This window comes from Chenopodium album, chromosome 22 (assembly GCF_948465745.1).
Source record: "Chenopodium album chromosome 22, dcCheAlbu1.1, whole genome shotgun sequence".
In the NCBI taxonomy this organism is placed as follows: domain Eukaryota; kingdom Viridiplantae; phylum Streptophyta; class Magnoliopsida; order Caryophyllales; family Amaranthaceae; genus Chenopodium; species Chenopodium album.
This window is the reverse complement of record NC_137855.1, coordinates 26,934,336-26,961,512: the sequence shown is the minus strand read 5'-3', so window position 1 is coordinate 26,961,512 and position 27,177 is coordinate 26,934,336.

The window sequence follows — 27,177 nt, the reverse complement described above, 5'->3', positions numbered from 1 at the left end:
CCAGAAAATGAATTAGGCCGATCTTCACCATCTTTATGTGCGTTCTGCTCCGGGGAAGGAATAGAACAAGAATCGGGAACAGTTGGCTCAGAGCAAGGACCAGCCGCTTCAGCATCCAATGGAACAATACCCCCAGAAACCTTAGGTACTGTTCTATTGGAAATCGAAGATGCTGGTCTAGAAATGGCATCAACAAAGAGCGCAATAGTTTCAGCATCACTCCGGGGAATAGAACAACAAGATGGATTGACCAGTGCCGGTGCCGGGGTGACAAGTTCATCTGCCTCCTGAATCGGGCTTGGAAAAAAGTAGAACCAGAGTTTGCAAATTATGTAAGATTGAATCTAGCACTGGATCAGTAGAACTTCTATGCTGCACTAATTGAGGTGTAAGATTGTTCTGCTTCTTCTTCTTAGCCATAGGAGATCAATATTGATGAAGGAACCGATCAAAATCGCAGAACCATGGAGAAGAGAGAGAAGAGAGAAAGTCAACGAAAGTCAAACCTCGATTCATATCGGTGCAAAGCTTTGATCTTTATTGCTTAGTGACATGCTAGGATTTGTTATTAATCTTGTTAGTGTCATGCCTAGGATCTTGCTATTAATATTAAGCTTTATTATGCCCTATCATGATTAGATTATGTTATTGTTATTATTTTGATTATGATTATTATTATGTTGCTTGATATATATTATTGTTATTGCTTGATCACGCCTTTTATGCATGTTTAAAGGGAATTTGTACTTGAAATCACGCTTAATAAGATAATTAATGATTCGGTTCAGGCTAATGTGATTTTAATACAAGTGATCGCCAATAATTGATTTATTTGTGCATTAATATTCAACCAACATAGATAAACAGGTTAGGATTAATATAATGTTTGCATGTTAGTCAGAAAGCGCACATGAATACGAGTAGAACAAAGTAGAGGCCTATTTTATAGGGCGGGTCCTTTCTTTTGTAGATTGGATTCGTACCCTCATCCCCAAACCCTATTTGGTTCAAGAACTTATGGAGTTGGCAGTCCCTCGGATCGTTTTTTGGGTTTACAAGTTCCTAAAACTTGTTGGCGACTCTTTTGCTCTCTTTTCTTTCCCTTTGGACGCCACCATACTTTAGTGTATGACCACAGTAGGGTTCAAGTTTGGGATCATAATGCTTGAAATATTCCCTACACTTGTGATCATGGAAATTTACCTTAAATTTCCGCACATTATGCATGGATGCATATCCATGTTACCATTCTCAAGCCACGACATTTCTTGTCTCGTGCTCACAAATGGCTTCCTTGTTACGAATTTGATCCTTGTTAAGGTTTGTGCTTGCAACATCAAAACTCAAGTATGTTTGTTTCCATGCGTCAAGAACTCATCCTCTAGCTCATCCAAGTGCTTTGGATATTCTTGACTATAATCTAATGATCTAACATTTAGATTAATGTTGATTGGTATTACATATGTACTTCACATGCTCTAAGCAAGTAAGTCTTGTGACGATTCCATATCATAGCTTTACATGATGGATTTAATTCTAGAATGATTCTCAATTTTATTCCATCCACGCGATATTTAGCTCATTCAGTTACACTAAGTCTTGAAAAATTGTTCTCTATATATGTGTTATAGTAGAAAGTCTCTTAATAGAGTCTTTGTTGTTTGACTTAGTATTTAGCCTAGCTTATACCTAGTTTCAAACATTTACTTAGTTTTATACATGTGAGTTGAAAGCCTTTCAAAGTCCTTCATGTTTAACATGTTAAATTCTTTTACTCATTTAAACATTTAATTAAGTCTATACTATAGAACATAATTCTCAACATGTACTAAGTATCGTCTTTAGCTTGGTCTATTGTCAAAAATACTTTCAATTAAACATTTAGCATTTGATAGTTGTTTCACAATAGAGTTCGTAAACTTCTCGTTGGAATTTTACTTTTGCTCCCACTAATCTTCTTATTCATCAGAATTTCTATGTTTCTCTATAAGCCAATCCTCTTATTAACTTTATGAGAAAACACGTTCCAATTCCTATATGCAATGCTTCCTTTAATCCCATGACGGATTCCATGAGCTTGCTTTCAAATCTAGCATTATTTAGATTTTCAAAACCCTTAGACTATTCCACAGTCACTTCCAAAATCCTATTTTGGGAAGGTGGTTTTTGTATCTATTTTCCCATATTTCATATGTGCAATTTTGCTAGATCAATCACGAAAAGACTTAAGCATTCCGATTGGTGAATAGGTTTTTATCAAAATCAACTTCTTGAAATTAATTATATCCTTTTAAACCAATCTAGCTATGTATGCATATACATTTCCACATTAGTTAGTTTCCTCCTTGAAAACTTATTTGCAATCGATGAGTCTTTCACCTTTCATGCAAATTAATCAAGTTTCAAACATGATTTTCAAACATGGGGTCTGTTTCGGATTTTCATGGCCTCTAACCATTATTCGGAATTCGGATTTGTCGTAGCTATCTTACAATACATTATTCCTTTACTATCTAATAGTAAATAGTATGCTTGTAAGTCTTAGGTGTATTTCTAACTTAATAGAAATTTTTATAATTCAATCCAAGCCTTTGGTGAATTCAATACCTATACGGGGTAATTGCATTAAACACTGAGTTTCAAGGTGCTTCCGAAGCCCTTTTATTATGTTGATCTTAATCCAACAATTCTGAGGTTTTGTGAGTAATGAATTCTCTTTTAACGCACTTGTAAAGTCCTTTTGAGTATTCTTGATCAAGCATTCTCACGAAGTCCTTTTAAGGTCTTCCGAGATTTCTTAGTTCTAGTTTGTTGCTAGGCTCGATGGTCATCGAGTTCACTTTCCTCCCACTTGTCTTTTTGGAAACGTGTCACTTTCCAAAAAGACACCACTTAGAGCAACAAACATTATGTTCTCAATTAGGTTGTGGAGGTAATGCCCGTAGTCTCACTTGAATGCTTACAAAGAGACATGTATATTGTCTTTGGGTAAAAGTTCGTTGTGAAACAAACATTTAGCTCTCGCTTGAGCTATCTTAGTCTTTATTAAGCCATTCAGCTCCCACTGAGCCACCTAGCTTTCACTAAGCCGGTAAACTCCCACTGAGACTAAGAGCCTTAGACATATACTTGAAAAGACGTTTAGAAGTTATTTCTATCCATAACTGAATATGGCGTCCTTTCTTAGCTTCGACATTTTGTTTAGTTTAACATTAGTCATTTGTGCAAATCTTTAAGAACTTTATAGGAAGTGTTGTGAACCGTCATCGTTCGAGTCATTTTCAAATGACATCAAAATCTCCATGAAGACATGCTATGGTCTTTGTGGATTTATTTATGAAAATGTCCATTCATAACTTCGAGATGGTCACGCTTGGCGCAAGCAAACATCGCTTGATCTAATCTAGACGTTTTGATATCTTGCCAAGTCGATTCTATACTTCACTGGACTCTTGAGCTACTCAGGTCAAGTTTGTTCACATTTGATGAATATAGCCATATCCTTTCAATTCTTTGTGAAACGTCAAAGTATTCGAATCCTCTTTAGCTTTTGGAGTCAATTGTCTATACCAATAACAGTAGCTCTCTGCTTTGTCGGTTTTAACAAGTAAGACTTGCTTGTCTTATAATGATTCCAAATCGAGCAACTATTAAGAGCCTATCTAACAGAGTCTTAAGTACGTTCTTGTCGATATAACATTAGTGAAGATGTTCGGAATGCAAATCATCCCCATGATTTGAGCTTTTACCAGTTTATCATGTTAAGAAAATGTTTGTTTATAATCAAGCATTCTTGACTCATGGATTGGATAACCATGCCATTCAAATAAATCTTGCACTATTGCTCATTACTTTTGAATGTGAGTCTTTCCGTGTGTAAACGGATCAATTGCTGATTATGGAACAAATAAATAACCATTTATTCGTTCCAGCCTTTAGTTCAAAAGGTCTTTAAGCAAAACATACGACCTTACAACTGATGTAGCTCTTCTTGCTTTATTCTAAGCTTGTAAGTCGATAACTTAGCTTCACTTTAATAGTTTGAGGTCACTTTCGAGGTGGAACACTCAAGCAGTATCCGATACTTGTGAAGATAACGAATTGCTAAGTTAACTACAATAACATGAACTCATGGATTGGAATGGAATCCAATTTCTTTTCTTCGTTCCTTCTTTCCTATATTTCTTATCAGACAATATCTCATAATCATACTTTAAGAATCATTTCTGTAAGTTCCTTTGACTTTTATACTTTGTTAGGTATAATCAAACACCTAGTGCGCCATAAACAAAGTTCCATCTTTTCCATTAATTCATGCTTGAATTACTACATCAATGAGTCCTACTCATTTATGTATGAGGCGAAAAGATACGTTGGTTGTCACATATTGACAAATTGAGTTTTCAACTCAATACTTCATCTTATTTACACATAAAATTCATGCAAAATTCAATTTTATTAAACGTCTTATTTACACATAAAATTGTCCCTATTTGGCGAAAATAAATTGTCCATATTTGTAGGTGTATGGACTCAATATGGCAAGCATTCGGTGCATGGTTTGTGTTCAAGGCAAGAAAAATTGAGAATGGAGAGGGCGCTCCAGCAGGATCGGGCGTGCACACCTCAAGAGCGGGCGCTCCAAAGTCTCTGCCAAAGCTTCAAAATGTGGCACCCTGTGAGGAGCGAGCGTGCAGCTTTGAGGAGTGGGCGCTCCTGGCTGTGGAGCGGGCGCTCCTCACTGGGAAATCTGCTTTTTTTTTATGGATTTCCCTATGTGTTTCGGGGAGTATAAATACTTTCTCTTTTATTCATTTGTAACCTAGATAGAAAAAGCCTAGTTTTTAGAGACTCCTCTTAGTTTGAAACATTCGTCTTAGTTAATTTAGCTTAGTTTTCATCAAATTAATCATTGTAATAGTTGGTTTTCAAGATTTATTCTAAAGATTGGCACTTTGTATTCAACAATTTCAAGCTTCAATTAGTAATTTCCTTCTACTTTTCTCCATAAAATTTCCGATTTTATTTGCTTTTGCATGTTATTTAAATCTTCTTAGCTGTTGATAATTTGTTATTAGATGATAGTTATTTCAATTGTTAACTACTTTTCCCCAATTATTGAAGTAGTTAATGAAAGGAATGGTGTCCTTCGAACAAGTGTATTATTCTAACAGCGGGTTCAGAATTATTAGAAAGCTAATATATTCAGTAAGGTCAAGTGATCGGAATGCCTGGGTGGAGGCCGCTTCCGATCAGTAATATTAATATAATATTACAGCTTAATCTTGACTGAACCCTTCGGGTCACACCCAAGAAAAATATACGAACCGACTCGACGAATTAATTAAGAAGAAATTAATTCGTCGCCCGAGTGTTAAATATTTAGAAGTCGGTAATTCGAGCTTGGAGCATCGAAACTGATCGTCGGAAGTCGAGTCAAAATAATAAAAGACGATACGCGCAAAAATAATAATAAATCGACCATATTCCCAAAATACCCCTAGCATCAGAGTGCCCCGAGCATCCGAATGCTAGGGGCAAAAATGTCTAGCAAAGGTGGCTAGCAAGCACCAAAACGAGCCTAGCATGGCTGGCTAGGTGCGTTCTAGCGCACCATGCTAGCAGCCACGGACAGCAGCAGCTAGCAGCTGCAGCACGTGGTGCGTGCAGCAACTAGCTGCCGCGGCTAGGCTCGCTAGCAGAGCAGCAGCAGCCGCGCCATAGCAGCAGCAAGCCCGCACCAAGTGCGTGGCTTGCGCGCACAGCAGCAGCCCGCAGCTTGGTGCGGGGCTGGGCGCGGGCTGGGCTTGGGCCGGGCTCGGGTTGGGCTCGTGGCAAGGCTCGGGCCATAGGGCCGTTAATTAGGGGAAGCATGGGAATATGGGAGCAAGTGGGTGAGGACATGTGGCACAAGGAGAGTATTGAGTGGGGAGCAAGTATAGTCCCCTACTCTCCATGTGGTCCTCACCAACCCATCTCACATGGTAATGCCACTTGTAGATTTATTATTAGTTTGCAATTTTAATTTAATTTAGCTTTAAATTAATTTGTGGAATTTCATGATCATACATTGATGGGATAGAAATTCCCACTCATACTTTCCTCTATAAATATCAACCTTGGGATTCGGAGTAAAGTGCTTGAGTGGGAGTTAGAAAGAGCATTCCATATTTTAGGGAAAACTCTTAAACTCTAATAACACTCGGGTTTTGGTCGGACCTTGCTAACTCCAAGGTAGCGGACCTTAAAGTCGTGTTCGTCCTTTGTGGGTGGATACCGTTGGAGGCACGGCGCTTGCGGTGCTCGAGGCTTTCAAGTAAGAGCCCGTTTTGTAAGGTCGAAGCTCGCTTCAAGGGTATGATTCGTTCTTCCTTTCTTGTGATTATTTATTTATGCTTTATGGTTTTATTAATTGCGAGTGGTTCCTTGGGTCGGGGTTGTTTCCGCGGTGATTCGGACTCACCAAACCCCAACAGCGGTATCGGAGCCCCGCTCGTTTATTTTTATAAACATGTTTTTCAAGGTTTATTTTGGCTTATTTTTTTGGTTTAAGTTACTAATTAGATTAGTAGTCGGTTTTATTTATTTTAATCCCGTTTTTAATGTCGAGTTTGGCCCAGAACCCAGATTTTCGCCCAAGACTAGTGAATTTTGGGTGGAAAACGTGTTCTGGAAAGGTTTTTACCCCAAGGGCTGCAATTTTAGCCAAATTCTGAACCTTTTTCGAGGGGTTTTTCGTTTTTGACGAAAAATTTTAAGTCTTTTCTAACCTTGAAATTAATGGCATAACTTGTTGAATATGTGGTTGATTATTTGCATTATTTTCTGCAATTTTAAGTCCCCTTAAAGCACACTTACTTGGTAGTATTTGATGCTTAAAGGTTGATTTATTTTCACATAATTGCACACTAATTGCTTTTTAGTGTGAAAATTTTATTTTTGAGGCTTCCTAAGTGTAAAGATTCAATCTTTATTTGTGATAAGTGATTAAAACTTTAAAAACCACTAAATTCCATGTTATTTTGTGTTAAACTTTGTTGTTTTAATCATTTTGAGTTGATTGGAAACATAGAGTTTCAATTTTTGTGATAGAAATTTGGTTATCTTCATGTTGGAAGATATAATTTTCAAGGATTCTCAAAATTTAGATGTTGGAATTTTCATTTGAACATTAAAGTTCATATTTTTCCAACTTTCCCTTACTTTCTCAAATTCTCAAGTTCAATTTAAATTGATTAAATTGAAAGTGAGAAATTGCCTCAATTTAATTTTGCACCAACCTAAACCAATTTAATTAAGAATGGTTCTTGAAATTATTTTGGTTATTTGCACTTTGAAAATTTTATTAAGTTAGACTTGTTTAAAAATTTTTATTTTGCTAATTAAATTAGTTCTAAAATTAATTTAGAATTAATTAATTTTGTCTCGCAAAAAGGGGATCAAATCCCGAGGCCGTGGCACGCAAAACGAGGCAAAGAACCACCTTGGCGAGCCGGGCTCCACAGCAGCCCGCATGTGGCTGCCAAGGTGGCTGCCCCGCCTTGCGTGCGGCCATACACGCGGCAGCAGCACACGCACGGCAGCAGCACACGCGCGGCAACAGCCACGCGTGGGCGTGCCGTGGCAGCAGCTTGCGGCCGCGTGCTGTGGGCCGTGTGTGCATTTTCTTGGTGTGTGCGTATGCTTGGTGCGGTGAGGTGATTAGCCGTAATATGCTTTATGTTATTTATTTTGCCGTTTTATTTATTTTAATTAATTTTGTTTATTTTATTTAAAATTTTTGGAGGCTGGGCCTCGGTTTTGAGCGGCATTGGTAAAATTTCATTTTGTCAAGTTTGGGTGCTACCGACTTAATTAATTAGATTAATTAAGGGAAATGCGGAATTTAGTGGGAGCTTCAGTTATTAATGACGTCAATTACATAATCGGTTAAACAACTTTGACTATTTTTAATTAGGCGTGTTAATCGGATTAACCACCTAGATTAGTTACTAGTGCGCGCGTTGTTTAAATACATTTTACTTGTTTTGTTTTTGTAAATTGCATGGGCCATTCACATATAGTGAATGGATGAATGGAATGTATATTCTCTCTCACAGGTTTTATGAAATGGCAACTAGTGGGACCCGACTAGGATAGAAGACACGGACTACGTGCCGTTATGTATTTTTGTAAATCTAAATACGGCCTACGCACCGTTAAGTATTTTTTGTACTTTAATATTTAGATTATTTCTAGTCGTAGACTCTAGTATTTGCATAGTTTGGTTAAGTCTTGAAGACGGCGTATCTTTGAAGATAAAGCCTTGAATTGCAAATGAAGACCTTTTGAAGATATGAAAAATTCAAGGGGTCATGCTAGTTTCCAATATGCATCTATCAGTTGCCAATATGCATCTATCATTTTGCTTTATATTTTATGCTTATATATATGTGCATTATTCGTTAGATGCATGTTTAGGTTTTCTTGATGTTGAGATGATTAGTTATGTTCACTTAAATCAACCAACATAGAAATCCTAGGTCCCTTATAATATTGAGTCAAAATTGCCTTTCCAAAACGACACTTATTAACCGGACGAGGATGATGGTAGGCTACGCCAAAGCGAGGTGCCATTACTTCTCCAAGGCGCGTAAGGCACACCGGGTGTGCACGTTGGTTTTGGTTCAACTCATCGGTATGAGTGAGGATTCCTCACATATCGTGGCAAAAGAGATACATCGTCAAAGATGCATTAGATGCGACGATTGTCTAACCAAGAGTGGATTAGAGCCATTAGCAAGGCAATGCTTACCCTAGAAGATTGAGTGTTTAAGACAAGCCAAAGCATGCTTAACCATTCTTTGTTTCTTCGGATCTTGGAATCGCCTTATTTTCACAAAATAGGGACAATTTTTACGTGGAAATAAGACGTTAAATAAGTATTGAACATTTGCATGAATAAAATTTAATCTTATTTAAATAATTTTTGAATGGTTTTTCATTAAAATTCTTTCAATTGTAGAATCATGTCTTCAACTAATGACAACGACCTTATGTACCTGGAACTTCCCGAAAAGTTACCATTTTTGCTCAATTTGGTGAACTTCAAGGAATGGGAAGATGAACTCCGAAAGACACTCAGAAATCGCTACCTAGAGCATATCTTGGACACTCCGATCCCGAGTTTCTACTCGAAAGGGATCATGAGTGATGAAGCTCATGAAGAATGGAGTATGGATTGCAAGAGAGTTTCGAAACTCATGGCAAACTCCATCCCGGATCAATGGAAGGGGGTTTTCTCCGGCTATTTTCCGGACATGATGCTCAAAGCTCTTGAGGATGTAGTCAATTTGAGGGTCATCAAAAGTGCTAGGGGCAATTATGATGGTCATGTGGAGGATGTGACTAGGTCACTCTCCAAAATGAGGATCAAGCCACCGCAAGAAGGTTGTCTCTCGAAAGAAAGACAAGAGGTATGGGGAAAAGTCTACAATGCAAGACTTAGGCCCGGAATGCCACTTCAAGCTCATGTAATTAACATGACAAGGTTATTCAACCATCTGGAGCTAATTGACAAACCAGTGGAAGACGAGCAAGCGGCTCACATGCTTCTTAGCTCTCTTCACTCGGGGTATGTGGGGCTTAAAATGCGTCTCACCACCAATAGGGATACACTGTCCTTAAGGGAAGTCATCCAAGAGCTCCAAAAGACCTATTCTTGCAAGAAGGCTAACTTTGCCCTTAGACCATGGAAGAAGGAGTTTAAAGACAAGAGAAAGATGCGCTGCTTCTATTGTGGTAATCCCGGACACTACAAAAGAGAATACGACATGTATCTGGATGATGAGGCGAAAGGAAAAGTAACCTCAACCTCAGGTATCATCTTATACACTTGAATATAAGCAATTTTAAAAGGTATTAGATACCGGAAAATTGACTCACAACACACTCCTTTTTCAGGAACCAAGTGAGCGGTGCTTTTTCAAGTGGAATCGAGTTCACAAGTAGGATGGAAGTGATCTATCCAAGAAAAACTTGTAATCTCTTGTTTTGTCTAAAGAAGTAGAACTTATTTAGTTTTATGTACCATACTTTTGATGTATTTCCGACGTTGGACGTCGTTTACATCAAACCAAGACTTTTAGTTTTGATGTCTTGAACATATTTATGGAATGACACTTTCACATGTTTTTAGACAAAATGTTTGATACCAATACAAAGAAAGCTAAGACTACACAGTCAATTCAAACTTACTTGTGGCATTGTCGCCTTGGCCACATTAACATCAAACGCATCAAGAAACTTCTACAAGAAGGTATTCTTGACTCATTTGATTTAGAATCCTTTGAGAATTGCGAAGGATGTTTATTAGGCAAGATGATAAAGCAACAATTCTCCAAGTTAGGAGAAAGGGCCGGTGACTTGTTGGGCCTAATACACACCGATGTATGTGGACCAATGAGTACACCCGCAAGGAGTGGTTATCAATATTTCATAACCTTCACGGACGACTTTAGTAGATATGGTTATGTCTATCTAATGTCGCACAAATCTGAATCGTTTGATAAATTCAAAGAATTTCAGAAAGAAGTTGAAAACTAACTCGGCAAGAAAACAAAGCGCTTCGATCGGATCAAGGTGGCGAATATTTGAGCTAATAGTTCGATGACCATCTGAAAGAACATGGAATACTTTCAGAGTTGACACCTCCAGGAACTCCTCAATGGAATGGAGTATCTGAAAGGAGGAATCGAACCCTGTTAGACATGGTCCGATCGACTATGGGTCTTAGTGAACTTCCAATCTCTTTATGGGGACATGCACTTTTAACTGCGGCACTTACACTGAATCGTGCTCCGTCAAAGGCAGTGGAAAAGACTCCATATGAATTATGGACAAATAAACCGCCAAGGTTGTCTTTTCTCAAGATTTGGGGATGCGAAGCATATGTCAAGAAACTCATTTCTGATAAACTTCATCCAAAATCTGAGAAGGTTTACCTTGTGGGTTATCCAAAAGAAACCAAAGGGTATTACTTCTACAACAAATCCGAGAACAAAGTGTTTGTTGCTCGTGATGGTGTCCTTTTGGAGAAGGAGCATCTCTCCAAAATTCCAAGTGGGAGGAAAATCGAACTCGATAAAGTTCGAGAGGACGAGCAACAAGGACAAGTTGACAATCAAATTGCTTACAAAGCAACTGTTGACATTAGTCAAAGTCAAAATATGCAAAGGCAAACCGACAATGCAAATACTCAGTCCATTACCTTATGTAGGTTAACTCGGCCAAGATCTCAACCTGACAGATATCTCGATATTGTGTTAACAGAAGATCTGGACATGCTAGTAGTGGATGGAGATGAGCCGGCAACCTACAAGCAAGCTATGACGAGCCCCGACTCTGCAAAATGGGAAGAGGCCATGAAATCCGAAATGGACTCCATGTTTGAAAATCAAGTATGGGACTTGGTTGATTTACCCGTAGGTTACACACCTATCGAATGTAAATGGATTTTCAAGATGAAAACTGACAAAGATGGAAAAGTATTTATTTACAAAGAAAGGCTGGTAGCAAAAGGTTACAGGCAAATTCACGGCGTTGATTATGATGAAACCTTTTCTCCAGTTGCTATGCTTAAGTCCGTTCGAATTCTTCTAGCGATTGCTGCATATTACAATTATGAAATATGGCAGATGGACGTCAAAACCGCCTTCCTCGGCTCAATGGGATTTTGGAAGAAACTGTGTATATGACACTGCCTGAAGGTTTTGTCGACCAGAACAATCCAAAGAAGGTATGCAAGCTTAAGAAGTCCATTTATTGATTAAAGCAAGCAAGCAGAAGTTGGAATCTGCGATTTGATGAAGCCATCAGTAAGTTTGGTTTTATCAAGAATCCAGATGAGTCATGTGTCTACAAGAAGGTCAGTGGGAGTGACATCGCCTTCCTAGTCTTATATGTCAATGACATTTTGCTCATTGGAAATAGCATTCCATTGCTAGAGTTTGTAAAGGCTTGGCTCGGGAAATGTTTTTCAATGAAAGACTTGGGAGAGGCTCAGTACATATTAGGCATCAAGATCTATAGGGATAGATTAAAAAGGATGATAGGAATGAGTCAGAGTACTTACATCGATAAGGTACTGGCTCGATTCCAAATGGAAGAAGCCAAGAGAGGGCACCTACCCATGTCACATGGCATAACCTTAAGCAAGAAGCAGTGTCCAAAGATACCTGATGAGCGAGAAAGGATGAGTCGTATTCCATATGCTTCGCTTATTGGATCGATCATGTATGCCATGATATGTACTAGGCCGGACGTATCGTATGCTTGAGTGCTACGAGCCGATACCAATCAGACCTAGGAGAGGCGCATTAGACTGCGGCTAAGAATATTCTGAAGTACCTGAAAAGGAACAAGGATAAATTCCTAGTCTATGGTGGTAAAGATGAATTGGTTGTTGAGGGATATACCAACGGAAGCTTCCTGACAGAGACGAATTCAAGTCACAATAAGGATACATATTCTGTCTCAATGGAGGAGCGTTTAGTTGGAAGAGTGCAAAGCAAAGCACAACCGCTGATTCTACAACTGAAGCCGAGTACTTGGCAGCATCTGAGGCAGCCAAGGAGGCAGTTTGGATTCGCAAGTTCATTGATGAACTTGGTGTTGTACCCTCCATCAAGGGTCCAATAGACCTCTATTGTGACAACAATGGAGCTATTGCTCAGGCTAGAGAGCCACGAGAACATCAGAAGGTCAAACATGTCAAGAGGCGATTTCATATGATTCGAGAATGGAAATCAGAGGGTGAAATTAGAATTTGCAAAGTTGGAACGGATGACAATGTAGCCGATCCACTTACTAAACCTTTGTCTCAAGTGAAGCACAACAAACACATTGAGGCATTGGGAATCAAGCATGTCGTACACTGGCTTTGAATTCCATATTATAGTGTTTTAATCAAATTTTGGACAATTTTGATGTAAAGCACCATGATGAACCATTCAGTTTTGGAGTAATTAAAATTTTCATGCAATTTAAATCACTCCGTCTCTATTTAATTGTGGTTTAGAATTAAATAATGAGTCCATTCGATTTTCATAAATATTCAAAATAGGGTATCAAGTCAATGGCTTGGATAAAGAAACACCTATTAAGTGAACATTGAATATTTTACTCGAAAATTATCCCTAATCAAGGTCATATTTTGTGGACGATTGATGACCATCAGAGATTAGTGTGTAGTATGATTTATAGCACCGTTTCTTGTGCTATGAGGATATAAATCATTTGCACAGGTATTGGTTTAGAACCACACTGGATCGACCTATGAGGATACTTTAAGAGATTTAAAAATCGTCATAAGTATTTTCTCACTATTACTATCGGAACTCTTTTCCTTTGACCATGAGTAGTGGGAGATCTCTTGTTTGAGTATTGGTCCGCTTTGGTATCCGCCAAACGTCTGCCATAACTGGGGATTATAAAGACAGATATCAGGCGGGTGAGTCCTCTTAGTAAGAGAAGCTACATTACAAGACTGGAAATGTCCCCCTACTAAAAATAGGGAACATGTCTTGTTATTTACAAGGCCTCTCGAAGAACGAGACTATGAAAATGCACGGTCGTGCTCAGATGGATTTTAGAAATCATCTGCTTATTAACAGTCAAACTCGGATTTCGAGAAACACTTCTGGACGTAATAGAGATGACGAGTAATCTTACTCTGTAGTTCATGAAGAGACATAGGATAAGGGCTATACACTAAATGCACACTTGTCCGGAAGGACAGGTGGGAGATTAAAAGGAATGGTGTCCTTCGAACAATTGTATTATTCTGATAGCAGGTTCAGAATAATTAGAAAGCTAATATATTCAGTAAGGTCAAGTGATCGGAATGCCTGGGTGGAGGCCGCTTCCGATCAGTAATATTAATATAATATTACAGCTTAATCTTGACTGAACCCTTCGGGTCACACCCCAAGAAAAATATACGAACCGAATCGACGAATTAATTCGGAAGAAATTAATTCGTCGCCCGAGTGTTAAATATTTAGACGTCGTTTATTCGAGCTTGGAGCGTCGAAACCGATCGTCGGAAGTCGAGTCAAAATAATACAAGACGAGACGCGTAAAAATAATAATAAATCGACCATATTCCCAAAATACCCCTACCATCAGAGTGCCCTGAGGCTAGGGGAAAAAATGTACTAGCAAAGGTGGCTAGCAAGCACCAAGCCGAGCCTAGCATGGCTAGGTGCGTGCTAGCGCACCATGCTATGAGCCACGGCCAGCAGCAGCTAGCAGCCGCAGCACGTGGTGCGTGCAGCAACTAGCTGCCGCAGCTAAGCTCGCTAGCACAGCAGCAGCAGCCGCGCCATAGCAGCAGCAAGCCCGCACCAAGTGCGTGGCTTGCGCGCACAGCAGCAGCCCGCAGCTTGGTGCGGGGCTGGGCGCAGGCTGGGCGAGGGGCGGGCTCGGGCTGGACGAGGGCAGGGCTCGGGCCGGGCTCGGGTTGGGCTCATGGCTAGGCTCGGGCCATAGGGCCATTAATTAGGGGAAGCATGGGAATATGGGAGCAAGTGGGTAAGGACATGTGGCACAAGGAGAATATTGAGTGGGGAGCAAGTATAGTCCCCTACTCTCCATGTGGTCCTCACCAACCTATCTCACATGGTAATGCCACTTGTAGATTTATTATTAGTTTGCAATTTTAATTTAATTTAGCTTTAAATTAATTTGTGGAATTTAATGATCCCACATTGATGGGATAGAAATTCCCACTCATACTTTCCTCTATAAATACCAACCTTGGGATTTAGAGTAAAGTGCTTGAGTGGGAGTTAGAAAGAGCATTCTATATTTTTGGGAAAACTCTTAAACTCTAATAACACTCGGGTTTTGGTCGGACCTTGCTAACTCCAAGGTAGCGGACCTTAAAGTCGTGTTCGTTCTTTGTGGGTGGATACCGTTGGAGGCACGGCGCTTGCGGTGCTCGAGGCTTTCAAGTAAGAGCCCGTTTTGTAAGGGCGAAGCTCGCTTCAAGGTTATGATTCGTTCTTCCTTTCTTGTGATTATTTATTTATGCTTTATGGTTTTATTAATTTCGAGTGGTTCCTTGGGTCGGGGTTGTTTCCGCAGTGATTCGGACTCACCAAACCCCAACAGTTAGAACCCTAATTCTTGATTGCGTGTTGATAAACATGAGTTGTGAGTAGTCTTCTTGCTAGGGGTTGGGTGAAGCTCAACCTTTTGGGTTAGTTACGCAAATGTAGGGGAAGCATTGATGTTTGTATTGCAATTAAATTGATTATATGAGATTGCTTGTTAGTTCTTCATGATAGGATTAGCTACCCTTAACTTAGGAGCTTGATAGCATGATATGCCTAGTTTGACATGGAAATGTAAACTGAGTATGTCATTACTTATTGCAATTTGATTATGTATAATCTATTGCTAAACTAATGAGAAATCTAAGTTTAGTAGTGTGAGTTGTTTTCTAATTGCATGAGGTTGATGTTACATATAGTCCTTGCTATATCTTGTCTATTTTACTCCTCGTTTGCCTAATTGCCTTGGTTGTGTGGATCCCATTCCCTAGTGTCCTTAATCCATTTTTTGAACCATAGTTTGTTTGTCTTCTTGACGAACCCCAATTCACCATTGACTTCGAATTAGCTTAAGTGTTAAGATCTTTAGCAACCATATCCCGTTCCTTGTGGACCGAACTCTTACTTGTCATTATGTTTGGTTTGTAAGGTGTTTGATTGTTTGATTGAGTGTGGAATGTGCGACCGTTCTAATGCCCATCACTTTTCCACCCAAAATTCACTATTTTTGGGCAAAAATCTGGGTTCTGGGCCGAAATTCACATTAAAAACGGGATTAAAATTAATAAAACCGAGCTACTAATCTAATTAGCAACTTGAACTAGAAAAGTAAGCCATAAATAACCTTAAAAAACATGATAGTAAAAATAAATGAGCGGGGCTCTAATACCGCTATTGGGGTTAGGTGAGTCCGACTCACAGGCGGAAACAACCCCAACTCAAGAACCACTCGCAATTAATAAAACCATATAGCATAACAAAAACCACAAAAGGGTAAAACCGGAATTTACCTTTAAAGCGTGCTTCGCCCTCACACACGGGCTTGTACTTGAAAGCTCTACCTTCGACAATACGCGAGCCTCCAACGGTATCCACCCACAAAGGACGAACACTGACTTTTTAGGTCTGCTACCTCGGGGTTAGCGAGTTCCGACCAAAACCCGAGTGTTAATAGAGTTTAAGAGTTTTTGCCAAAATGCAATGCTCTTTTTAACTCCCACTCAGGCAAAGAATTCTCAAGCCATGCCATGGCTATTTATAAGGAAGGATGCTTTGTAAACTCCACTCATCTTTCAATGTGGGACTTTTCACAAAAAGATCCCACATGGAAAGATTGGTTAACTCAACCCTTAGTTAAATAAACCAAGGAACAAGTAACAAGTGTCACATGGTTAGGAGTGGATCACTTTCTCACTTGGTCCCCAAGGCATTTCACATGCAATGTTAACTAACCATGTGTCACCCAACCTTGAGCCCCAAGTTGGGTTTGGTTGGGCCATTTTATTTTGGCCCGTGACCATGACCCTTCACCCCCGGTTCCACGGCCCCATGCCACATGTGTCACCACCGTGGCGCACTGCCACCATGGAGCGCTGCCACTTGGCGGCTGCCAACGTGGTTGCCATGTGTGCTGCCACATGGAGTTTTGCCATGTGTGCTGCCACGTGGCACACTCCTATTGGGAGCGCTTTCCTCGCCTTTCGCGTGGCTAGGATTTTACTTGTTACTTGAAGTGTTTTCCCTCTCGCCAAATCCTAAATTTTGGATCGACATTTGAGATTCTCCGACGCTCGGTTTCAACGCTCCAAGCTCGAATTTCCGACATCTAAATATTTAATACTCGGGCGATGAATTAATTTATTTCGGATTAATGCGTCGAGTCGGTTTGTTAATTTGATTTGGTTCACTATCAGAATAATACACTTGTCCGTTGGACACCATTCCTTTCAGAGCTACGTTCGGCCTAATTCTTATCGGATACGTAAGCAACCTCACATTGGGGTGCGGCCGTAATAATTACTAATCACTTCATTCACATTCATGCATGATTATATCAAGGAATCTCCAATGCTCATCCCCGTCCATTTAGAGTTAGACTTGGGGGCATGATCCCTACTTCATTAGCCTACCTAGCTTACGAGTCACCATCATTTTGCTTTTTTCAAATATTTTTTCCACAGCCTTAGCCTTTCCAGCCTAACCTTAGTATCACTCTCACACACCTCATAAATACATACTCAAATTATCCTTCTCTTATGAACCCCTTGTCATGAAATTTTGATACGAACTTGAAGCACGCCTTGTCATCTTAGAATCACTCGTAATAATCATCATTGCATCACAAAGTATAAAGTACTTAGCCTTCGCGCCTAAGTTACCCAAATACTTTCATTATCGAGTCATCAACTGAGACAATCTAGGATGCTACAATCCTTGCACCATGAGATACAACGATTAATACAAAAACTTGATTAAGCTCATTCAACATGCATCATCACCTGATTCATTCTTTTCATCATAATTCATTTTCTCTTATTTCTTTTTGGGAGAAAGTCGGTACCCTCCACAAAAATAACAGAAAATTAAATGACAGAAAATTATTGATTTTTCTGCATTTTTCGAGTCGCACGAACACAATCACCACAGAATGCACACGCAAGTCATGCATAGTGAGACATGTCAAGTTGAGTCTATATATATACACGAGTCATGCACATTGAGTCATGTTGTGTCCCCAAATCAAGTTGACTATGGACATAGGTGTCAAAACATATCGAGTCGAATTGAGTACTCCGAGTCACAAAATAACTCAATTACACTAAACCTTAAGTCATCCTCAAGCTAACCAGCTGTCAAAGTCCTTTGGAAAAATTTGACTTTTTGTAGGGGTCAAATACATCATTCTAACTGGAAATTTTCCCAAGATTGGATTGTCACCTTAACTGACATTGTTTTCAAAAGTGGATTGTCACGCAACTTCTTCATTTGCTAATTTTTTCCCAAAAATGGTTTGTCACAGGTCATTTCCTTTGACAATTTTTCCATGATTGGATTGTCATACATTTATCAAATCCCCAACAATTTTCAATATTGGTTTGTCATTTCCTTTGGCAATTTTCCGAGATTGGATTGTCATTCATTCGTCAAATCCTTGACAATTTTTCCGAGATTGGATTATCATTTTCTTTAGCAATTTTTCCAAGATTGAATTGTCATTCACCAAGTTCACTATGGTAAAATTCCAAAAGAGGATTGTCGTGGGTCATTGTAAGGAATATTTCAAGCGTTATCCCCAAGCTTGAATCCCACCGTGATCATACACTTAAGCATGGTTGTGTCCAAAAGGAAAGAAGCTATAGCAAAAGAGTCGCCAACAAGTTTTAATTTGGAACTTGTAAACCGTACACAGGGTGAAGGTTACCCCCCTTAACGATCCATGAGATCGTCAACTCCAAAAGGTCTGAAACCAATCAGGGTTCGGGGATGAGGGTACGAATCCAATCTAAAAGAGAGAGGACCTGCCCTATAATATAGGCATCTTCTTTATTCTACTCGTATTCATGTGCGCTTTCTGACTAACATGTAATCATTAGATTAATCCTAAACATGTTTAATCTATGTTGGTTGATTATTAATGCACAAATAAATCTATTATTGGTGATCACTCGAATTAAAATCATATTAGCCTAAAGAAATTTTTTAATTATCTTATTAAGCGTGATTTCAAGTACAAATTCCCTTTAAACATGCATAAAAGGCGTGATCAAGCAATAATAACAATATACAAAGCAACGTTATAATAATAATGTAACATGATATCAACGCTAAAGCATAATAATAGCAAGATCCTAGGCATTATACTAACAAGATTAATAACAAACCCTAGCATGTCACTAAAAATTAAAGATCAAAGCTTTAGACCAACATCATACTAACATGACATTAGAAAGAATAACAGGCACCCCTGAACATGATACTAGAAAGCAATAAAAACATCCTAACATGATACTAGAAAGCAATAAAAACATCCTAACATGATACTAGGAATTAAACAAATCCAAGCATGCTTTCTACATCGAAATAATAGGGAGTAAGCTAATTATTTACTTTGAAGTCTCGTACCTCTTTTTAATAACAAAATATACGCGTTAGTAAACTTCAATAAAATAATAAATCAAATAATTAAATATAAAAAGTTTAGACTGGATTTTGGACCAAACCCTCAACAATTATCAACCTTTCACGTCCAAGGCGAATGCAACTTTGAATTTGGCTAGGTGTTTCTAGATCTGATGAATGCGGTATGTTGTATTTGTGAAAAAGATAGTTTATAAATCAAGAGGGAGAAAGAATAAGCTAATGCTTAAAAGAGAGAAAGAGAGAATTGAGATTGTTGATGATTAAAAACGGAGGTCTAGGGACCCTATTTATAAGAAAATAGTCCAGAAATCGATAGAAAATAGTCAGAATATGAAAAGGAATAAAACTCCACTCTGTTGCCATGATGAGTGACATTTATGGCACTCATTTGATCCCTTTTAGGATGATTTTCATTTCTTTTTCTAGCTCTTTTCCTTAGTTTTTCTTAGTTTTGCTCTTTATTTCATTACTTTGTGCTTTTCGTAGTTAGTTTCTTTATTTTGTGCATTTTCTTGTTTATTCGTTGTTTTTCTCTATTATTTGTTTGTTTTCATTTGTTTTCAGGTTATGATCGAGCATCCAAAGATTTTCGAGCTTCCCTTCTACATTTATCATCACATCTGATGCCTTGTGCTAGCATTTTTGAGCTTCAAGCTTGGAGGAACTCGAAGAGCAAGTCTCAAGGTCGGTGCACGCATAGGGTGGAGGCATCATCTATGCCACAAACCCATCAAAATGCTCAAATACTTGCTGCCTACTTTGATGTTCATCACCACCACCAAGTTATGCGCACAAGGATGATCAAGATCGAAGAAAGGGAGGAGGAGACCCTCCTAGGTGCGGGCGCACCTAGGGTTGGTGCGGGCGCACCACAGGCGCGTGCGGGCGCACCTGCCTGGGTGTTTTCCTGTACCCTTTCCCGTGCGCCTACTCTTCTCCCGTGTGCGACCGCATCTTCGTGGGTCTCTTTTTTAACCATCTATCTAACTTCTCTCTAGTTAGTTTTACTATATATAGTTTTCCTTCTATTTTTAGAGAGAGGAGAATTAGAATAGATTAGACTTAGTTTAGATTGAATTTTGGGTAGAGAGAGAAAAAAACTTGTTCTTAGATTTTTAGAGAGAGAAACTTTGGATTTGATGATTGATGATTGATGATTGAAGATTGCTACATTTGGTTTGATTTCTATCAAGTTTGTAAGAATTATTTACTCTTTAATACAATCTTATGTTTGATTTCATTTGTTTTGTTGATTGATTAAGTTAGTTGGTAGTTTGATTGATTTAGTTTGATTTAGTTTGATTTCATTTAATGAATATGAATTTGTTGATTAGTTTAGCTTTGATTTTGATGTTCTTAATGGATTGTGAGTAGTTTGATTGCTAGGGTAATGGGGAAGCATGTATTAGTAATGAATTTAAGTTAATTTAGGGAAATTGATTGAGTTGATAATGTGATTAAATTGGTTGATTGATTTTGTGCATGTGTGTGTTTGATTTATGCTTGATCACCCTAGTTATTCACACTAGATAGCATTGTAAGTTCACATTGATATGGACCATTGATTTGTGGCTTACATTTACACGATTGAGGTATCTTGTGACGTTTCCTAGCTGGAGTTTATCGTAGTTGGCGCTAGTTAGACCTCTAGGAGAATAGCTTGATATGCTCTTTTGGTTGCAATATTGATTTTCCCTCACATTGCTTGACTTAATTGATTGACTTCCCAAATTAGTTGATTTCATTATGAATGCATGTGGATCCTAGCCCTAGTGTTTATCGTCTTTGATTTATACAAGCTTATTTGTTGTAATTAGTTCTAGTTTTATCTTTACAACCCCACCTTCGTTTTCGGGATAGCTTAACGCAAGACAATAGACCATCACTCACTATTCCTTTGGGTTCGACCCTTAACTTGCTACTATACTTGTATAGGGGTTGGTTGAGTGTATAAATTTTGTTTGACCGGTTGGGGAGGGTAGTCCAACGACCAACCATTTTAGTTGAGAGCTTGGGAGTGTATAACTAAGCTACTAAGCAGGACAAAACTGTCGTCAAGCGACAGAAGACAGTTTCTTGAGGATTTTGTTTCTATCATATCTTTTGATCCAGAAGTCCAAATAAGGCACATAATATGTCGTTGGAAAGCTCTTGCAGTCTAATTTCTAACACAATTAGATTCAGATTAAAATAATTTGTAGATAAAAAGATATGGCTGAAATATTAGAAGAATGTCAGTTTTGGATAGAGTTTCGTATTTCTTTCATATCTTTTTTGTCATAGCTCGGAATTGATATTATAATATATCATTGGAAAGATAATTTCAAGATATATCAAACCATATCAAATTTGGTTATAGATTATGTGGAAAGAAAATAATATCTGACTGTCTTTGAACTTCTTTAGATTCGAATAGAATTAGGACTTAAAAAAAGAAAAGTTTTTATAAAAGGAAAGTTTATATTTAATTCAAATTCCTTAATTTTCTCTTTTTAAAAAGGATAATTAGGATCTTTTAGAAACTTGTAAAAGCTTCTGTAGGGAATATTTCAAGCATCATGACCCCAAACTTGAACCCCACTGTGATCATACACTAAAGTATGGTGGCGTTCCAAAGAGAAAGAAAAGAGAGCAAAAGAGTCGCCAACAAGTTTTAGGAACTTGTAAACCCAAAAGACAATCCAAAAGGACCATCAACTCCATAAGGTCTTGAACCAAACAGGGTTCGGGGATGAGGGTACGAATCCAATCTACAAAAGAAAGGACCCGCCCTATATAATAGGTCTCTACTTTGTTCTGCTCGTATTCATGCGCGCTTTTCGAATAACATACAAACATTATATTGAACCTACCCTGTTTATCTATATTGGTTGAAATTAATGCACAAATAATACTATTATTGGCGATCACTTGAGTGAAAATCACATTAGCCTAAACCAAATTATTAATTATCTTATTAAGCGTGATCTCAAGTACAAATTCCCTTTAACAATCATAAAAGACGTGATCAAGCAATAACAATAAAATATATCAAGCAACATAATAAATAATATCATAATTAAAATCATGTTAATAATAAAGCTTAATAATAATAGCAAGATCCTAGGCATGATACAAACTATTAATAACAAATCCTAGCATGTCACTAAATAATAAAGATCAAAGCTTTAAACCTAACATGGTACTAACATGCTAACATGATATTAGAAATAAGTAAAGGCACCCTAAACATGATACCAGAAAGCAATAAAAACATCCTAACATGTACTAGGAATTAAACATTAATAAACATGCTTTCTACATTGAAAGAGAGTAATAAGATTACATACTTTGAAGCCTCGTACCTCTTTCTAATAACAAAATACACAAGTTAGTAAACTTCAATGAAAATAATAAAGAACAATTAAAGAATTAAATTAAAATCAAATTAAACAAACTTTTGACTTGATTTAGACCAAACCCTCAGAAATATTAACCTTGCACGTCTAGGGCGAAGACAACTTCGAACTTGGCTAAGAGACTCTAAGTCTTGTGAATGCGGAATATTGTGTTTGTAAAAAGGTTGGTTTAGAAAAAGAGAGAAAGAAAATAAGAATTAAGCTATATTGCTTAGAGAGAGAATAGACAGAATTAAGGATGAGAGTTGATGATAATTGATGATCTGAAAACAGAGATTCGGGACCCTATTTATAATGAAAATAGTCCGGAAAAATACAGAATTTGATAAGGAATAAAACTACACACTGTCGCCAGGAATCGACTCTGTCGCGAGGCGACAGGGTCTGTCGTGTGGCGACAGACTTGTCGTTTGGCGACAACCTGTATTAGCGCGTTTTCTTCGCGCGGAATCCGATCTTTAATCAACTTGATCTACGGAATCCGTACAGAAGATAAAATACGTATTTTTAAGATAATAATAATAAGAAAATAATGTTTTATTCCAAATAAAAGTCTATTTTAAAATAAATAATTATTAAATCTAATAATATTATAATTAAGAAGAACCTTCTAGAAACTTCTAGAAAATTATAATTAATCCTAATAATTTTAGGAATAATAATTAATATTGGGCCCTCCTCTAGATCATTGGGTTGTATGTAAATAATTAACCGGGCCCAGTTTAGTATTTTGGTCATAACTTCCTCAATAATCATCGGAATTGGGCTTATAACATATCATTGGAAAGGTCTTTTCGAGCCCCATCCAACTACACTATTATTGGACCTTAATTACGGACCAAACTAAACTGGTTTGGCTATTTTCAAACAAATAGAGTTATTTTCAAAAACAGATAGAAGAGAATTTTAATAAAACTAAACCACAACACTTGACTTTCAACCACTTTCACCTCATTCGATTATGGTTCGACGCAAAAGGCATTCATCACTGGGTTTGGTTTTGGGGAGACACAAATGGGTGTCTATAGAAGCCCCCACTTTGACTGAGTTTGGAGAAACTCATGTTTCGAAAAACGAAAGTCAAAGTATCGATAGGGACGGAGAATGATTCAAAACGTTCTGCAATTCCAAATCATTCTTATAACGCCGATACCTGCAAACTAATCATTAGTTAATCAGATAAGAGAGTTAAGAAACGCGAATCTTGCACCGTCGAGCACACGTCTCTGAACGTAACCATTTTGCTGCTTCATTTGCTGTATGTGACAACCTCCACAGTACCTTGTGAACGCCATCATTGAAGATGACCTATGTCGTCGTCTTCAATATTCTTGGTGACAACCCTCCACAGTATTTCGGGAACATTGTCGAAAATAACTGTATGTCGTCATCTTCAGGGTCGTGGCCGTATGTCGCCACGGCAGTGCATCGCCGCTATAGACAATCTCTTCTTTACCTCGAGGGACCGTCGAAGGTGACCTTACTTCGCCATCTTCATATTTTGTGACATTACCTCGCCACGGCTGTACTTCGCCACTAGACAACTCCTCTCTATGTTGAGATATCGTCAAAGAATCATTTTACTTATTGACCCTTAATATATTACTGTTATTATTTTTGTTTGTGCCAATGCTTCGGTGCTTTTTGCCTTTGTAAACCATTATTTCGGTGCTTCCATTGAACCATTATTTCGGTGCCTTGCTATGAGCCAATACTTAGGCGCTTTAAGCTAAATGAGACGATCTTTCATCAAGTCGATCACTTAATGCAACTGCAATCAAGCTGACTAAATCATGTCAATTTTGCTTAAAGGGGCTAACTGGCGTACCAAGGAACCCAAACTGCTAAAATAGGCCCACAAAGTCATAATGAGGGACCCAGCATTCTGTCGCCGCTGCAGCGCCGGCCAGAGACACCTGTCGCGAGCATTTGCTCCTGTCGCCTCACGACAGAGTCTGTCGTTTGGCGACAGAATCGGGGTTTTAAAACCCGTCTGCTTCTTCTTTCTCATTTCGCTGCTCTACTTCAAAATTTTCGCAAAAACTTCAAAATTCTCGTTCTTGCTCATTTCTCAACCAATTTCGCTCAAACTTGTTGCAAATCAAAGCTTTTCTCATCTATTTTCCCGATCTATGTAAGTTTTGCTCAAACTCTACTTGGTTTTTGATGAATTATGCATTCTTGTTCACGAAATTTCGAAAATTTCGAAAATGCTCTTGCTTAATTTGCTTTGTTCGTTGAATTTTATGTCTTGAATTTGTTTAATTATGCTTGTATATTACCTTGGGAGTATTTTGAGACTTGTTTGACTCAATTTTGTGAAAAGACGAACGATTCACCATTGTTGGACCTCTTAAGGTCGTGAAGAACAATGTGGGTCGTTCTTTGCATTTTTACTGCTTTTGCTTGTACAATTTGTCACAATATTCATCATATGTTTGCAAGAAATTGTTTATTTGCTTGAAAAATGCTTTCATGATAAGTTTAATTTTTACTCTGTTTTAGTACTACGTACTCTGTTTTGTGAACATAGTATCATGCGGCCTAGGCGAACCTTAGATACTGTAGAGCCTTAAATTTGATTACTTTTATATACTTTAGCATGGCTAGATGACGTGGTTCTGGTTCTCGGTCGAGAGACACACGTCGAGAGGACGAGCCCACCAGTGAGGGCGAGGACGTGCCTTCTACTTCCAGGCTGGGTCTCATGCCGGATTAGGATGAGCGCACCCTGTTCCATGCGCCAGTTCACCATTTGTCGGAGCGAGTCCGACGAGGTCTTGCGAGCGGGAGGACCCGTAGCCACGGCTCGGGTAACTCCACCATCATTTCTCTGTACGACAACTTCATCAGCCGCGATGAGGGTCTTCGTCGTCTTTGGGAGTCATGTGGGCTGACTCCTCTTCTTCAGGCCACCCGAGCCATGTTTTTATACCATGGGTGTAACCTCGTCGTCCGAGCTTTGGTGGAGTTCTTTTGGGACACCACCAACACCTTCCACTTTCCCTGGGGTAAGATGACAGTCACTCCAGCTGACTTCAGCCTTATCACGGGGCTGGAGTTCCAGTCTACTCCTCTTCCTTTCGACGCCGGTGTCACTGTCTATTCGCCGGAGGTTCAGGAGTTGTTGGTGTCGATCGTTGTTCGGGCCCAAGATGAGGCTCAGTCGGGACAGCTGAGTTCCCGATGCATTCGTCGATGCACACTGGCTGCAGCTTTTGAGGATGATGCCACCACCCGCGAGCAGCGGGTGCGCATCTTTGTGCTGATTCCGCTGTCAGGGACGTTTTCCCCTGATCGAGGTAGTAGAGTACTTCTTTACTACCTGTCCGTCGTTCGCGACCTTCACTTGGTCGGGACATATGACTGGGCTAGCATGGCCTACGCGGACTTTCTACTGGGCTTGCGGCGTTCCTGTCGTCACAAGGCCCTGTCTGGAGAGGTGACCCTTTCCAGCTTTTGGAGGGTCGTAGAGGTATATCTCTTTTCCTTTTGAGATTTAGCTCTAGATTAGAAGCATAATTTTTACTGACTTTTGCCCTTTCATATAGATTTGGTTCTACGAGTACTTCCCTCCTCTTGCGCCTGCGAATCCTTCTCCTCGCGTGCTCCCCATTGCTGCCAGTTGGGGAGGCCGCAGAGGTTCGCCGGAGGTGTTGCGCCTTCGAGAGATGATCCTGTCGGTAGGTTTCTATAACTTATACTTTTCTTTTATCGCCTTTTAGTATTAGTGCCTTATTTAGTGATTTTTGCAGGAGCCTAGCCCGGTCTATCGACCTTGGGCTACTTTTCCTATTCCTGCGCTGGCGGCGCAGTACACAGGTGAGCGTCGTTACTTTAATTTCTAGGGACGTACGACACGGTGGTCTACCTAGGGGAGAGGGTAGCCATCCAGCACTCCTCAGATGCTTTTGTTGTTCCTGCTCCTCCTCCCCCTCATATGTTTCATGATGCCCTGCAGCGGGATCGTGCCAGTGGACCTACTCGGGGTACTCCTTGGAGGTCCTACGTTCTCCTCGAGCAGAGCTATGAGGAGGACCTGCTACCGTTGCTAGCGCCGGTTCCTGTCCTTTCAGAGGAGGCAGCGGTATGCTTTTATTCATTTGGTTTATCTTTCTTTAGGTAGCCCCCAAGTATTTTCCTAACCTTTTATTTTTACCAGGCCGGTCCTAGGGATTTCATTCCCCCGAGGATGTCCATACGTTACCAGGGCATGTATGGGCCGATCGAGGAGCTCATTGCGCCAGCTCCAGAGGGGGAGCAGTTTGTGGAGCGGTCTATTCCTCGTCACCAGACTCGAGTAAGTAACTTCTCATATATTATCTTTATATTTGCTTCGCAATTGTTACTGACTTGGTTACTTTGGCAGTTTTCTCGCGAAGTGGTGACAGCTATGGCCAGGTGCATAGATGCCTTTCGCAGCCAGCTCGTGAGGTTACGGAACCGTGCTACCTATCGTAGCAACGATGCTGAGGAGGTATTATTTCTTGCATTTTAGCATCTTTGACTTGTTTTTTCATTTGCATTTGCTAACTTTGATTTTA